Source organism: Patiria miniata, unplaced genomic scaffold (genome assembly GCF_015706575.1).
Source record: "Patiria miniata isolate m_02_andy unplaced genomic scaffold, ASM1570657v1 HiC_scaffold_24, whole genome shotgun sequence".
NCBI classification, from domain to species: Eukaryota; Metazoa; Echinodermata; class Asteroidea; order Valvatida; family Asterinidae; genus Patiria; species Patiria miniata.
In genome coordinates this window covers 12,222,368-12,235,686 of record NW_024037063.1, presented here as the reverse complement: position 1 = coordinate 12,235,686, position 13,319 = coordinate 12,222,368, and positions in this window count along the sequence as shown.

Sequence of the window (13,319 nt, the reverse complement as noted above, 5' to 3'; positions counted from 1 at the left end):
TCATGTGATAAAGCTTTATTTTTGGAATTATTCTAAGCATTTTGAACAACCTTTAACTGTTTCACGCACTCTCAACAGTGACTGCAAAAGGATAAACATAAAATAAACATTTGTTAAATGCGAAAAAGCCATATGTCTGTTGTAACAGACATAGCTCTAGTTTTTTCTTCTTTTTGATCTTTTTGGGTCCACCACAAATCCCATTGACTTTGTACACGTTTTTGGTGTGACCCACTTTTGACCTTAAACAAAGTCTTATTCCAATGAAACTTATCTCAGGTAAAGACCCTATAGTGAAGTTGTGTCTCGAAGAGTGACGTCATGATTACGTCCAATTTCCAAAACACATATAACAGAAGTTCCCATCCTCATGAAACTTTGTGGATAGGTAGATAATGTCACAGGTATGCAACATCTTAAATGACGTTACCATGACATTATCAGTTGATATTTTTATGATTGTTTTAATATTTAAGATTTTATTCCGCTTACAAAATTTTACACTTTCTTTCATGGGATTGACGTCAAACTTGTTGCACATCTAGACCACAATAAAAACATGTGCATTGACAAGTGTTGATACGATGACGTCATTGCGGGACATGTGACGTCATGTTAAAAGGTGTTAATGTTTAAGTCCTATACATGTATGTGAAGAATTTAGTCCTCAAACTACGGTATCGTCTTGCATATGGACAAAATACCCCCCCCCCCAAAAAAAAAAAAAATACGAAAAAGCCCTATTTTCTGTTTATCGAACAGACATAGCTCTAGTTTTGTATTTGGTTTGTTAGGTGATAGGTATATGCACAAAAATTTTCAAAAATGTGTGATGTCATCATGACGTCATTAAAAATGCGATTTCTCAAAACACATAAGAGAAAGTCCGATCATCATGAAACGTGGTGGATAGCTAAATAATGGTACTAGTATGCAAACTCCGAAATGACATCACCATGACGTCATTGATTATTTTTTAGGATTTTTGAATTTTTACAATTTCATTTTGCTTCCAAAATTTAACACTTCCTTCCATCGGATTGACTTCAAACTCGGCACAATCATATTAATTGAAATAAGTACGTGCTCAGATGATTATTCTCATTTGAAGGCTTAACATGTTGCATTGTTTTCAATTCAGTTTATCAACGAAGCGAATTCGTTAAGGCGACAGGGAACGTCACATATTGAAACCTCAATACTCAGTTCAAAATTTAGCAAAACTTGGACTTAAAATGCACTTTGAACTTTGTGAATATATTCCACTTTTAATTTTTACAAATAGTTAACATGTTCCTTTTATATAAACTCAAAAGCAAAACGTCATCATGCGGAAAAGCCCTACGTTCTGTTTCAAATCGACATAGACCTCTAGTTTATTTTTTCGTTTTGTTCGATTCCAAATTTCATAGATTTTGTACACGTCCTTTCTCATTTTCACTTTTTGCCTTCATTTTTGTCATACATCATTCAAAGTTAGTATAGGCATAGTCCCTATAGCAGAGATGTGTCCCAAAGAGTGACGTCATATGAGGTCATCATGGGTCATGTTATGTCGTCTTAAAGATGTATACTTGAAGATTCTATATCTAGAGAATTGTAAGTCCGAATGGGTGACAGTTGGTATTTAGGTAGACCGGGATATGTTATAGGTGAAAATTGAGATGACTTCATCATGACATCATCGTGTGATTTTATATAGATTTTAAAAACTTTGAAGATTATCGCCATATCTCTCAAACCCAACATGCTTTTTTAAAATATAATGTTCCAATGGGTTTGTCAGATTTTAAATATGTGCACAAAGAGATGAACATTTCGTGACGTCGTGATGGAGTCATTAAAAATGCGGTTTTAAAAACACCTGTAAGGGAAGGACCTATCGTCGTAATACTTGGTGGGAAGCTAGATATTATCATTTATATATAAATTCGAAGTGTCGTCATGATGACGTCATCGGTTATTTTTTTTTACGAATGTTAAAATTTTCAATATTTCTTCTGCCTACAAAATATGACACTGTCTTTGATCTACATTGTGAATATGTGCACTGACAAGTGTTGTTATCGTAGAACAGGTGACGTCATCATAAACGTGCATTTTTTTCAAAGTCTTATACATGTATCTAGATAACTAATGGTCCGATTGCATATAAACTTGTATGTTTATAAATAGTAATGTGTTATAGATAAAAATCAAAGTAATATTATGGTGACGTCATTATATGATTTGATATTTAACAATTGTTGACTGCTGTGATGTAGGATATGACGTTTCAAACACTCGAGGGGCGCATAGCACCCGAGGCTTCCCCTCTGTCCTGGATTCTTTGGACTTTGAAAACACGAAAAAAAAAACCAGCAGTAAACACAACAATCATGACAATTGAACGTTAACTCACTTGCGTGTCGCGTACCATGCTCGAAACAGCTGATCGTCTGCTAGTTCGCTGCTCCCACTAATGTGTAAAAAAATGGTGAATTTAACGTGGGTACCGACGACATTACAAGCGTTTCACACCGTACGTACGGTATGTACAAAGTCATAGCACACTCCCCGTGGGATATCACGTACGTGATATCCCACAGGAAGTGTGCCATGACTTTTCATTAACACGTGATCCTTCTAGGCCAATGAAAATACAGTATTTACGACAGAGTTTAAACAAATATATTTCTGAATTTGTGAAGATTATCCCCATGTCTCAAGATCACAAAATACTAAATTGTTGTTCCGTAATAGGTCATAAATATTTGCACAAATATGTGAAAAATGTGTGACATTATCATGACGTCGTCAAAAATTTGATTTTTAAAAACACATGTAAGGGAAGGTTTGATCGTCATGAAACTTGGGAAGTTGGATAAGTTTACTATTATGCAAAAGTCGAGAAGACGTCAAGATTACGTCATTAGCTGATTTATAATCAATGTTTAATCTTTTATATCGTTTTTGGCTACTAGCAAAATATTTACATTAAATGCACTTTGTACACGACATTTCAATTAACATGACTGTACATCGGCCAAAAAAGCATAAAGTCATAAACAAATCATCATGCGGAAAAGCCCTATGTTCTGTTCTCAAACAGACATAGACCTCCAGTTGCTTATTCTTCTTTTCCTCCTCGTGTTCCATAGGATAACTCGTGTTTTCGTTCTCCACCCCAAAACAGCATTATGTCCTTATCATTTGAAAGGGCGTCCTTTAGCGGTACGTTAATTAGGGTTTCCTTTTTTAATTTAAAAACCATCTGTCCAAATTTAACATAATCGCCATAATTTTATCAACTATACATATAACTTTGCAAGGTTTCAAAATCCTGACGTCATCAGACCGGAAGTTACTGTTTGGAGAATTTGAAAAAAAAATGTTTTTTTTTTTAAATTTAATTTATCATTTGATCCCTGTCTTATGACTTTGTTCTTATAGCCCAAATAATGATATCCGTTACAATATTGACCTTTAAATCTTTAATGCTGTGACGTCAGCAAACCGGAATTAGATGTTATTAATAATTACACTTATATTTTTCATATTTTCATACGTTTTTTTAACTTCATAATGAACATGTATGCTCTCCGACCTAAATCAGTATTCCCTTTTTGGACTTATGGTGTCATCAAACCAGAAATATCTTACACGTGTACATAAAATGAATACTGAAATTTGATGTATTTTTGTTTGAAAAAAAATAATTGGATGTATTGAAAAAGTTAAATTTTCGTGATCCTTTGTTCTGACATACAATTATTCACAACTTAAAGGGAAAATACAACATTTGCAAACATCAAAAAATAAAACTACCAAATCATTTGAAATACCTTGCTGGACTGTTAGTGAATGACAGTGTAAAGCATTCTGTAAAATCATGGCACCTGGTATACTGTAATTTTCAAGAAAAGTGCTATTTTTGTATCAATTTCCAACGCTGATCGGCCGATCAGCGTTGGAAAAAACTGGCTTTTTTTTCAAATACTGGCCCCAATTGACCATCGCACTTGTTTGCAATCGATTACACACATATGAACGGGTACAAGCCAGCTAGACTGGTTCCCTGACCTTACAATTCCCCAATGTATGTAAACTGCTCTGTTTCTTCTTATATGGAGTCAGGGAACCAGACTACAGGAAAATGATTGTTTTCTTGGTTTTTATAGCATTTTCGAACCCAAAACCTCAAAAAAAGTCAGTGTAACTATATTTGCTATATATTTCCAACCCCCCAGTTCCATCCATTTCTGAAAATTACAGCAAAAGCAAATGATGTATATTACCTTTAACTGGATAGTGTTTAATGAAAGAGTTATCTACGCTGCCCTCTCCGCAGGTTTTTGCCTAGACGGCTTATGGTATGAACTTTCAACCCCAATCTACTGACCCTCATCCAGAGTGGTGCATCTTACTCTGCGTCATCATGTGTCGAATTACAGGCCATTTTCGTTGAAACAATGACCTACGTCTCTCACCTATAACTCTGTAACAAAATGATCAATCTTGTTCAGACGTTATAATCAGAGAGACCATTAATTGATACACATTTTTGTTGTGTACGTAAACTCGCTTGACCTTTACTTCCGGGTCTACCGGAAGATGAAAGTTAGGTGAATTTAAAATAGAGACAGAAGCCAAAAAATCAAAAAGAACTGAACTTCTTCCAAACGATTTACGGGATCATGATATAACCCAGTATGAAGTTGGAACCCAGTGTCATATGAAAATCCGACTCCTATGAAACTCGGACTCCTTTTCCCTATTATTGGTTAATCCCTCACACGTGACAAGTTGCTCTCAAATTGCTCTCAATGCTCTCAAGTATCAAATTACAAGCGATTTACGGGCAAATTTTGACAAAATAGTTTCAGCTACATCTTCTGAACTGATTGGAGTATCGGGTTTGTTTTATTCCTGAGGTTGAAGACGGTGCACAGTAAACATTAGATAGTCATTTGACAAAAAAATTAGTCATTCTTATGGTATAATTTGACCAATGTTTAACTAGTCATAAAGTTGGAAGATTAGTCATTAAGGTGGTTCAATGACTAATAATTATTAGTTTTCAAAAAGTTTTTTGGACCAATTTTGGCACGATTAGTAATGCATAAAATTTAATTAGTAATCTCAGAAAAGTAATTAGTTATTAAGTAAAATTAATTGGTCTTTAAATTAGTATTGCGACACTAGTAATTAGTCTGTTACACCAATACTTAGTCTACTATACAGTCTCAACAATTCGATTTCATGAATTTTTTTGGCAACAGTTCACAACTTCATCAATGAACAATTACAAGTGATTAATACCTGCAAAGTCAGGCTGTTCAGCAAAGAGGAAGTATTTACAATTCAACACTGGATTTCATATCGGTAACTTGTAAAAAAAAACATCAAAAACGGAATTTCAATTTAACAAGTTCTAAGTCTATTACATTGAATTATATTATCTAATTTCATTACTGATTAAACGAGGTACATATTAATTTGCGAAGTCTCAAGAAGCTCGTTATAAAAGTGCCCATGGTCAGCATATCGATAGTACAGGCCAGGTTCTCCAAGACGCCATTAATCGGAAAATATACGGTTGAGGAAAGGTTCACGGTGCTTGTATGAAAGCCCAAACTCTGAGAAACACGCCAGTGTAAGTAAAATTGTCGAGTCATTCTCATTTTAGAAGATATCATGATTCAAAGTTTGTGACAATCCTGCACTTTGGATTTCAGGCATTCCAGGCATGCCTTGAAGTAGGGCTGTGATGGCGACAAAAAACAGACAGATTTAAAAAGAGAGCCATCCACAGCCGTACGTGTGGGGCTAAGTCTACCCGTGCATATGAACTTGGCAAAGCAATATTGAACCACACGTGAGTCATGAAATGAAGCTGGGAGTTCGTGTATTTTGTTGTTTATCTCGACCCCTTGGCTAATTCATAGTAGGCTATAGTCAGTCAACAACCAAATAATGCTTAAATTTGAAAGAAGTATAAACGGTTGAGATGAATTAGACGTATTTTAAAACTACCTCAATCAGAGCTGCTGCTCACCATACCGGGTGGATGTACCGTGCGTTTCTCACACGGGTCTACACGTCCACACCACACGCATTGCAATGCGCGTCAAAAAGTTTTACTATTCTTGGCTCTTTTAAGAACTGTGCCCACCGTCTTATCGGGAACGGTGTTTCTGTAGTAGCTATTCATTTTGTCGCCGCACAGATGAAAAATTGCCTTTCATTTTCTTGATTTATTCAGATAAAAGGTGATCTTTATGTTGCAATAGGGCCATGCATGAGTTATTGGGAAGGGCACATTTCCTCATTAATTTCAGATATCAGAGGGAGAGAGGTCGAATCATTCAGCTTGAAACAACTTTGGACTAATCATATGCCATTAGTATTCTGGCAATTAATTAGTCATCAAATTTGTCACTCACATTTTACTTTGTCTTTCGAAAATGTAGTGACAAACCTGATTAGTAAATCTGATCAATTCTAATTAGTCTTTTTGCTCAACGCGCACGTCTTTTTACGATATTTAATCTCTTGATCCGAAGAGCAATCGTCTACGATAAACAGCGTGGCAACACCTTCGAGTACTTTCCTGTAAATATCGATCGCTTCGTTGAGCGTCATCTTGTTCAATTCTAAGTCGCAGAGATAGACCTCTGGATCTGCTTGAACCAACTTTCTTTCGATATACGTTTTATTTTTTAAAAACGGTTGGACAGATGATGACTATCGCTTCAAATTCATGTTTATACTCTGTCGCTAACAGGTCTCAGATCCATTTTGTTTTACCCGAATTTGTTTTAGCGACGATTAAAGAGCAATTTGGCTGTGCCATTTTTAACTTAATAGAGATTTAAAATGAATTAAAATGCTAGAAATGTCCGTCTTCTAAAGTCAAATGAGCATCCATGATTAAAATGACGTACATCGTGAGGTCGCCTTGGCTTCCAGCTTCTCTGATAAATTGAACGTTGATGCCTCCTCCGTCTCCAAGTTTTCTACCGGATCCGTGAGCAGAATTGTCGTCGTTACTTCTAAAATCGAGCCACAAACCATACTTGTCTTTTAGATTGTATTCGAGATTGCAACCCGTCAAATGTAAGTCTTTGGCTACTCCGCGCCCGCTTTCGGTATCCCTGTCTCAAAAAACTTGCTTATTTCGTTCCAGTGTTGATATTGAAGCATGCCTTGACTGTAGAGTTTTTTGGGTTTGCCTTCTACGGTCACCAAGGTTTTGGTTATTTTCGAATTATAAAATCGCTGCTGATTTTTGACCGTGGGATCTTTAAACAAAAAATAAAACACCCTTGAGACTCCTTATGGGTTGATTGACGGTGACGTTCCAAAGCGTGTCCGATTTGTTGACGGATCTTACTTCCTGCGAGTGGATTCTATCAAACAGGTATTGCATTATCCCCTGGTATTTATTTTTGATGGTGATAGCCAGGTTTCTGTTGGTCACCACTTCGTATTCGAGAGTCAAGTCCGAGATACTGTACATCGCCGACATATCTGTACTGTTGACGACTTTTTCGTGGTCGTTAAACTTTATTTCGTTCGTCAGAGGTTGTTTTAAACAACTGGGGGAAAAGGGTGATGCGAAGTCAGTATGTCAATGTCCAGCGGAATACAATATCTGTTTCCAAACGCATCCGCGATAGCTTTATCTTTACCGTTGTTGGCGCCCGCGTTAGCATCTGCAGCCCCCGTTCTGAGTTTAGACACGTTTTCTTTTTCTATGCCCGAGTACGCCATGTTTCAAGTTGTCGAGCTGTTGAGCCAATTGTCTTTAAAGTTGTGATACACGTCAGCGTGACGATAACTCACGATTTCGTGACCTTGAAGTCTGACTAAATTTCGGGCCAAATTACTAACAATGGTTCTATTGTCGTCGCTTCCAACGTCGAGTTCTAAATTAAAAGGTAATTTACAAGTGCCGGGTACGATCACATCGTCTACGCCCAATTGAGGAAACTTGACCCTCAGCGTTTGCCCCGCCGATATAATACTAGGATTGTGGGTGATAACCACCTCTTTTCTCTCGCCTTTGATATATCTGGGTACTTTTAATAGTCTGCTAGGATTGAGTTTCTTTCCGTACGCATTCATTATATTTATAAAGACTTTTAAATTTAATGTATTACTTCGTAAGTTAAAATACCAATTCCTATGATGGCTCATCAAAAGAGTCGTCCGGTTGAGGTTGTGAGTTTAAATCCGACACCAAACCAGTTTTCATATTCTGGGTGGCAATTTGTAAATTGTTGTTATATCCATCGTGCGTTCCAACTCTCAAGTTCATATCGGAAGGAATGAGATACAAACCCAGGCTCACGACAAAATGTAAAGGTGTTTTGGCATATTGCAACGAGTCTTGAAAGTGATCGATACTCGTTTCCATGTTGTCTACCGCATTGATGATATCCTCAACGAGAACGTTAAATTGTCTCTGAGTGTCTAATCCGGTGCCCGGTGGTAATACGCTCGTTTTTGTTTGAGCCTGCGCGCCGAGTAAAGTGTACACGTAAGTTCTGATCGATTCGTTGATCTTTATGATTCCCGCGGGGGTAAACGAACTTTTGGCGGGTATAAAATCTAGCAAGCCATTTTGAGGATGTCGTCTTGTTCGAGATAACCCTTCCAATGCTTAAAAAAAGCATCGTGTTTGTTTGGATCGTCTAAACCCCAATTTGTATCACCCCCAGGGTTGATAAAATCGTCGAGTGCAGTCGTGTTTTTTATCATAGTCTAACGGCAAGAGTACAATCGATTTTGTTTTTTCGTTCCAAAGAAAAAGCCGACCGAAGCCATAAGTCTTTTGATCTCTCGTCTGTTTAAAAGACCTATTTATATCGATGCCAAACGTCTGACAGATGTTGGTAAATGATCCACGATTATAGTTGTTGTCGAGAGCGTCAAACGCGTCTTCTCCTGGTATTGCTACGGCCATGTCGTTTAATATCCTTCTCACCGTAGCCCGAAGTAGCGCAATAGATCGCAAAGTTCAACTGATTTTGATAAAAAGACATAGGGTCTATTTTCAAACGGGATAAAAGCATCGTTGGCATTGAGGTGTGGTAATTTATAGTCCGAGATTAAGTCGGGAAACGAGGTTAAAAACGTGTTGGTATCGTTGACCGTAATCTCGAGTTCGTCAACTCAATATCTCTCATTTAGTTTTTAACATAAAAGGCTTTAAAATAAATGCATTCGTTTTACTTGTAACAAAACGAGCAGACTTTTAAATTAGAAGACGTTGTATATAACCAAAACGGCCAAAAATCTGTACGCGTAAAAAAGGGTGTTGTTTAACGCTGGATATTTTAATATCTCCAGCGCCACAGAGATTGATTGGTACACGCATATAAACGGGAGACCCGCTAGAAGACGCGATGACGATAGAAGAATCGTTACACTATGCGTTGAGCCTAACCTGGATACCATCAATTTGTACCCAGTATACAATACGATTATTTAATTAGAAATGATTTCAGTAGAGTTATAAACGATTTTATAGAAGTGTACAAAGAAGATAGATTAGACCCTGCTTTACAACTAGAAGTGTTGATAATTAAACCAAGTATGAACTTGGAAACCGGTACGAAAATGTTAAAAATCATGACATCATCAGGCATCAAAGTTAATAAGTAGCGATTTAAGAAAAAAAAAATATATCGATCTTTTGAACTAAATAAAGTATCGTGTTGTTTTTTTTTTCCGGAAAGTTGTAGCCGATGCAGTGAGCAACATTTCTAGTATTTTACTACAGACAAAAACATGTGGAAGTAATTATCTTGCGGCACATCAAATAGAGTTTGCTTTTTATATATAAAGAACCATCCATCGACAGTTTACCAAATCGCCCATAGATATTCGTTGATTAACCACAAACAACTTCGCAAGGCTTCAAAATCATGACGTCATAAGACAGGAGTTACTGTAGGTAGAATTTGAAAACGATAATTTTTTATTTTGTTCTATCCTTAATTTTGATCCCTGTTTCATAACTAAGTTCGTAACTTATAATGATAACCCTTACAAAGTTGACCTTTTGATCCGTAATGCTGTGACGTCATCTAGCCGGAAGAATACATACACTTTTTTCTACATATTTTCATACGCTATTTCAACCTCAAGTTGTATCCTCTCCGAACTAAATCAGTATTCACTTGTATTCAACTGGTACGTGTACATAAAATGCATACAGAAAATTATCCTACCCTAAAAGATGCATTTTTTAAAAACAAAATAATTGGTTGTACTGCAAAGATTAAAGTTCGTGATCCTTTGTTCTGACATAAAACAAATGCACAAATGAACTGCGCGGTGTTTAATGAAGTAGTTGTTTGTCCGACCACTCTGCGTTTGCAACTCAGCAAACGCAAACTTCTTGTGCACTTTCTAAAGACGGCAATATCCATCTTAAAAGTGAGTTTAAAAAAAAAAATTAAGTCATTTATAATTTTTAATTGTCCCATAGACAGTCAAAACCATTTACGGAACATCGTTTTGGTTGTTCAGTTACATCCACATTCTTTAGTTTGTAGTGATGCATTTTTATTGTTTGTTAATTGACTGTCAGTATTTTAAAGAGGCATGTCTAGGTTTGTTCCAATTTTAAATCAATTATCATCTATCATTATCTAGTGCGATCAAGAAGATTCTAGAGGTCGTGCCGTGGTTGATAAATGTGCAAAAAAGTGACGGTCTAACAGCATTACACATCGCTGCTGACAATGGCCACACAGAAGCAGTTCTGATCCTCGTGAAACAGGTAAGGACAACTTAATTCGTCAGAAAAATTAGAGTGGTATTTTCAGAATAAAAAAGAACTTTCTTTACATGCTATGTCTTAACATAGTGACGTCATTATGCGTAATGGATCAGTCACTTTTAATAAGGCATATATTGACTAATGTTGAACAAGAAATGTATGTTTAAAACAATCTACCACATGCAAAATTAAACAAGGGGGCTTTCAGCCGCCAAAACATAAAGGAAAACTTTGCTAAAAGCCAAAGAAAAACAAAAGCCATCGGGAGCATCCACTTCAAGCCCATTTTGATGATGTGAAGGTACGGCTCTACAATCAAACGACTGTAATGTGCTATGCTCCTACATGCGCATAAAAAGGCATTTCTCACATTTCGATTTACGATTCACTTGTGAATTTACGCAATTCTGATTTCGAAGATTTAACAAAGGAGGGGAGATGCACAGACTATTTTTTTTAAAGATCTTGTTCCTGACAGAATTAATGAAATCATGGGGATTTGAGAATTCAACGCCAAAAAGAAGTAGTGATGCATCGTGTATTTTCAACAATGTTGAAAACCAATACAGGCCAAGAAGCTTTGAATTTTTGGAGAGCCGTACTATGACGTGTGTCCTGTCTTGAGCTGGGCCGAAGAGCAAGCACGAATACCTTCTATTTGCTGTACCCACATAGACAGCCCCACATTTTTGGATCCTTAAAAATTCAATATTTTCTACCATTGTGTCAATTCTTGGTAATTTCAAGTTTGCTCACAAGGTGCATTATTGGTTCCTGACCATTCCATTCAAACTGTTGTCTTTCGTATGAAACTCACTTATGTGATATATTTTTGATGTTGCTTTTGACGGCTATATATGTGACACCGTTATGTAACCATTGTTATTGACAATTGCTTCCACATTGTCAATATTGTTGCGGGAACTCCCTGGGTCAGCCGAAGTCTGTCAGGACCAAGTCTTGCACCTATTGGGTGGAGACGATCTTCTCAGACCAAGGCTCTTCCCTAGACGACAGACCACTCAGAGCGACCTCAAGGCTAAGGGTGCAGGTCCGTTTGGGCGGAAATATACCACCGATTGTAAAATATTGCTAATTACTCTCTGTTAATTGCACAATAAACCTGTAACAAAGACACCTGAAACCTCAAGCACCAACTGTAACCTCAAGCAACAATGATAATTTTGTCTCGACAGTAAACAATAAATGTACAGTAATGGGAATTAATTACCGCGATTGTTTTATTATATGGGTCCTTTAACTATTGTGGAGGTGATCCAAATTGATACTGCTCACAGCAGCAACGCGCAACAGCATTAACACTGCTATACCATGTCAGTAACGCACCACAATGACAACAACACGCGCCATCATCAGCAATGTACAACTGCATAAGCAAAAATGTACAGCACATCCGCAATGTACAACCAGTATAAGCAACGAACATCAGTACAGCTCTGCACTCGCTACGCATCAACCATACACGCTAGTATTTGCAACGTAAAGCTGTGACAGCCTTGCACTTGCAACATATCAGCAATACATAACAGCGTAACCCCAGAACAACTAATAGGATTTTGTACAAATCGCGCATAAGCATTGCCTCAACGCAGATCACAAGTAAACCTACTTCCTCTCTGCCCGCTTTCCGCAGCTCAAGGATCTTTCTCTCTCTCTCGTATGCAGCGCTGAATCAAATGTCCAGGTCGGCGAAACAAATGTCAAGATCCATGTCTGACAGCCACCGTGTCCCGATCGGGTCACAGCTGACCAGACGAACGATGCCACCGTCCAGTTTTCTAATTGGGCACTCATTGACAATGTGCCTTGCGATCTGATCAGCAGTCCCACAGTCACACTCAGGTGTTGGTTTCATATGCCAATTGTGTAGCATGTGGCCAGTACGCCCGTTGCCTGTGAGGAGCCGGTTTAGGCGACACCAGCTTCTTCTGGGGAGGTTGAAGCCAGCTGGTACTACACAAGGTGACCGGAGTTCTTTGAGGGCATTGTCGTCATTGTCGCTCAAGGGTGCAGGCGCGTACGAAATTGCCTACGCCGGCCAAATCACGATTTGCATGCCCTCAAAGTTTTCGGTATTTGAGCATATTGTGGGCCATGAAATTGAGGGTTTTAACACAATAAGGCTGAAAGCCGTGCACAGGACCGTGAGCTTGTATTTCTGTGAAATTTGGATGATATTGGGGTCCTAAAAGCACTCTATTTGGCAATGGAGTGTAGGCACCGTTTTTCAAAATGGTGATGGGCTTCAGGAGTATGTTAAGGGGTGATCATCTAGTGCCTATTACCGTTATATTGGTTGAACGTTCACATTCATCACGTAGGCATGCGCAAAACTACAAGTGAAGCAGTATTTCATTGTCCTAAATTCACAATGCACTCGCCAGAAATCTAACCATAACCCTCCCCAAAGTCAGCGGATTACCCCCAAAACAATTGAAAAGTAAGTCAGTATTTCATCATCCTAAATTTACAATGTACTCGCCAGTAATCTAATCAAAGCCCTCCCCAAGTCATCGAATTACCC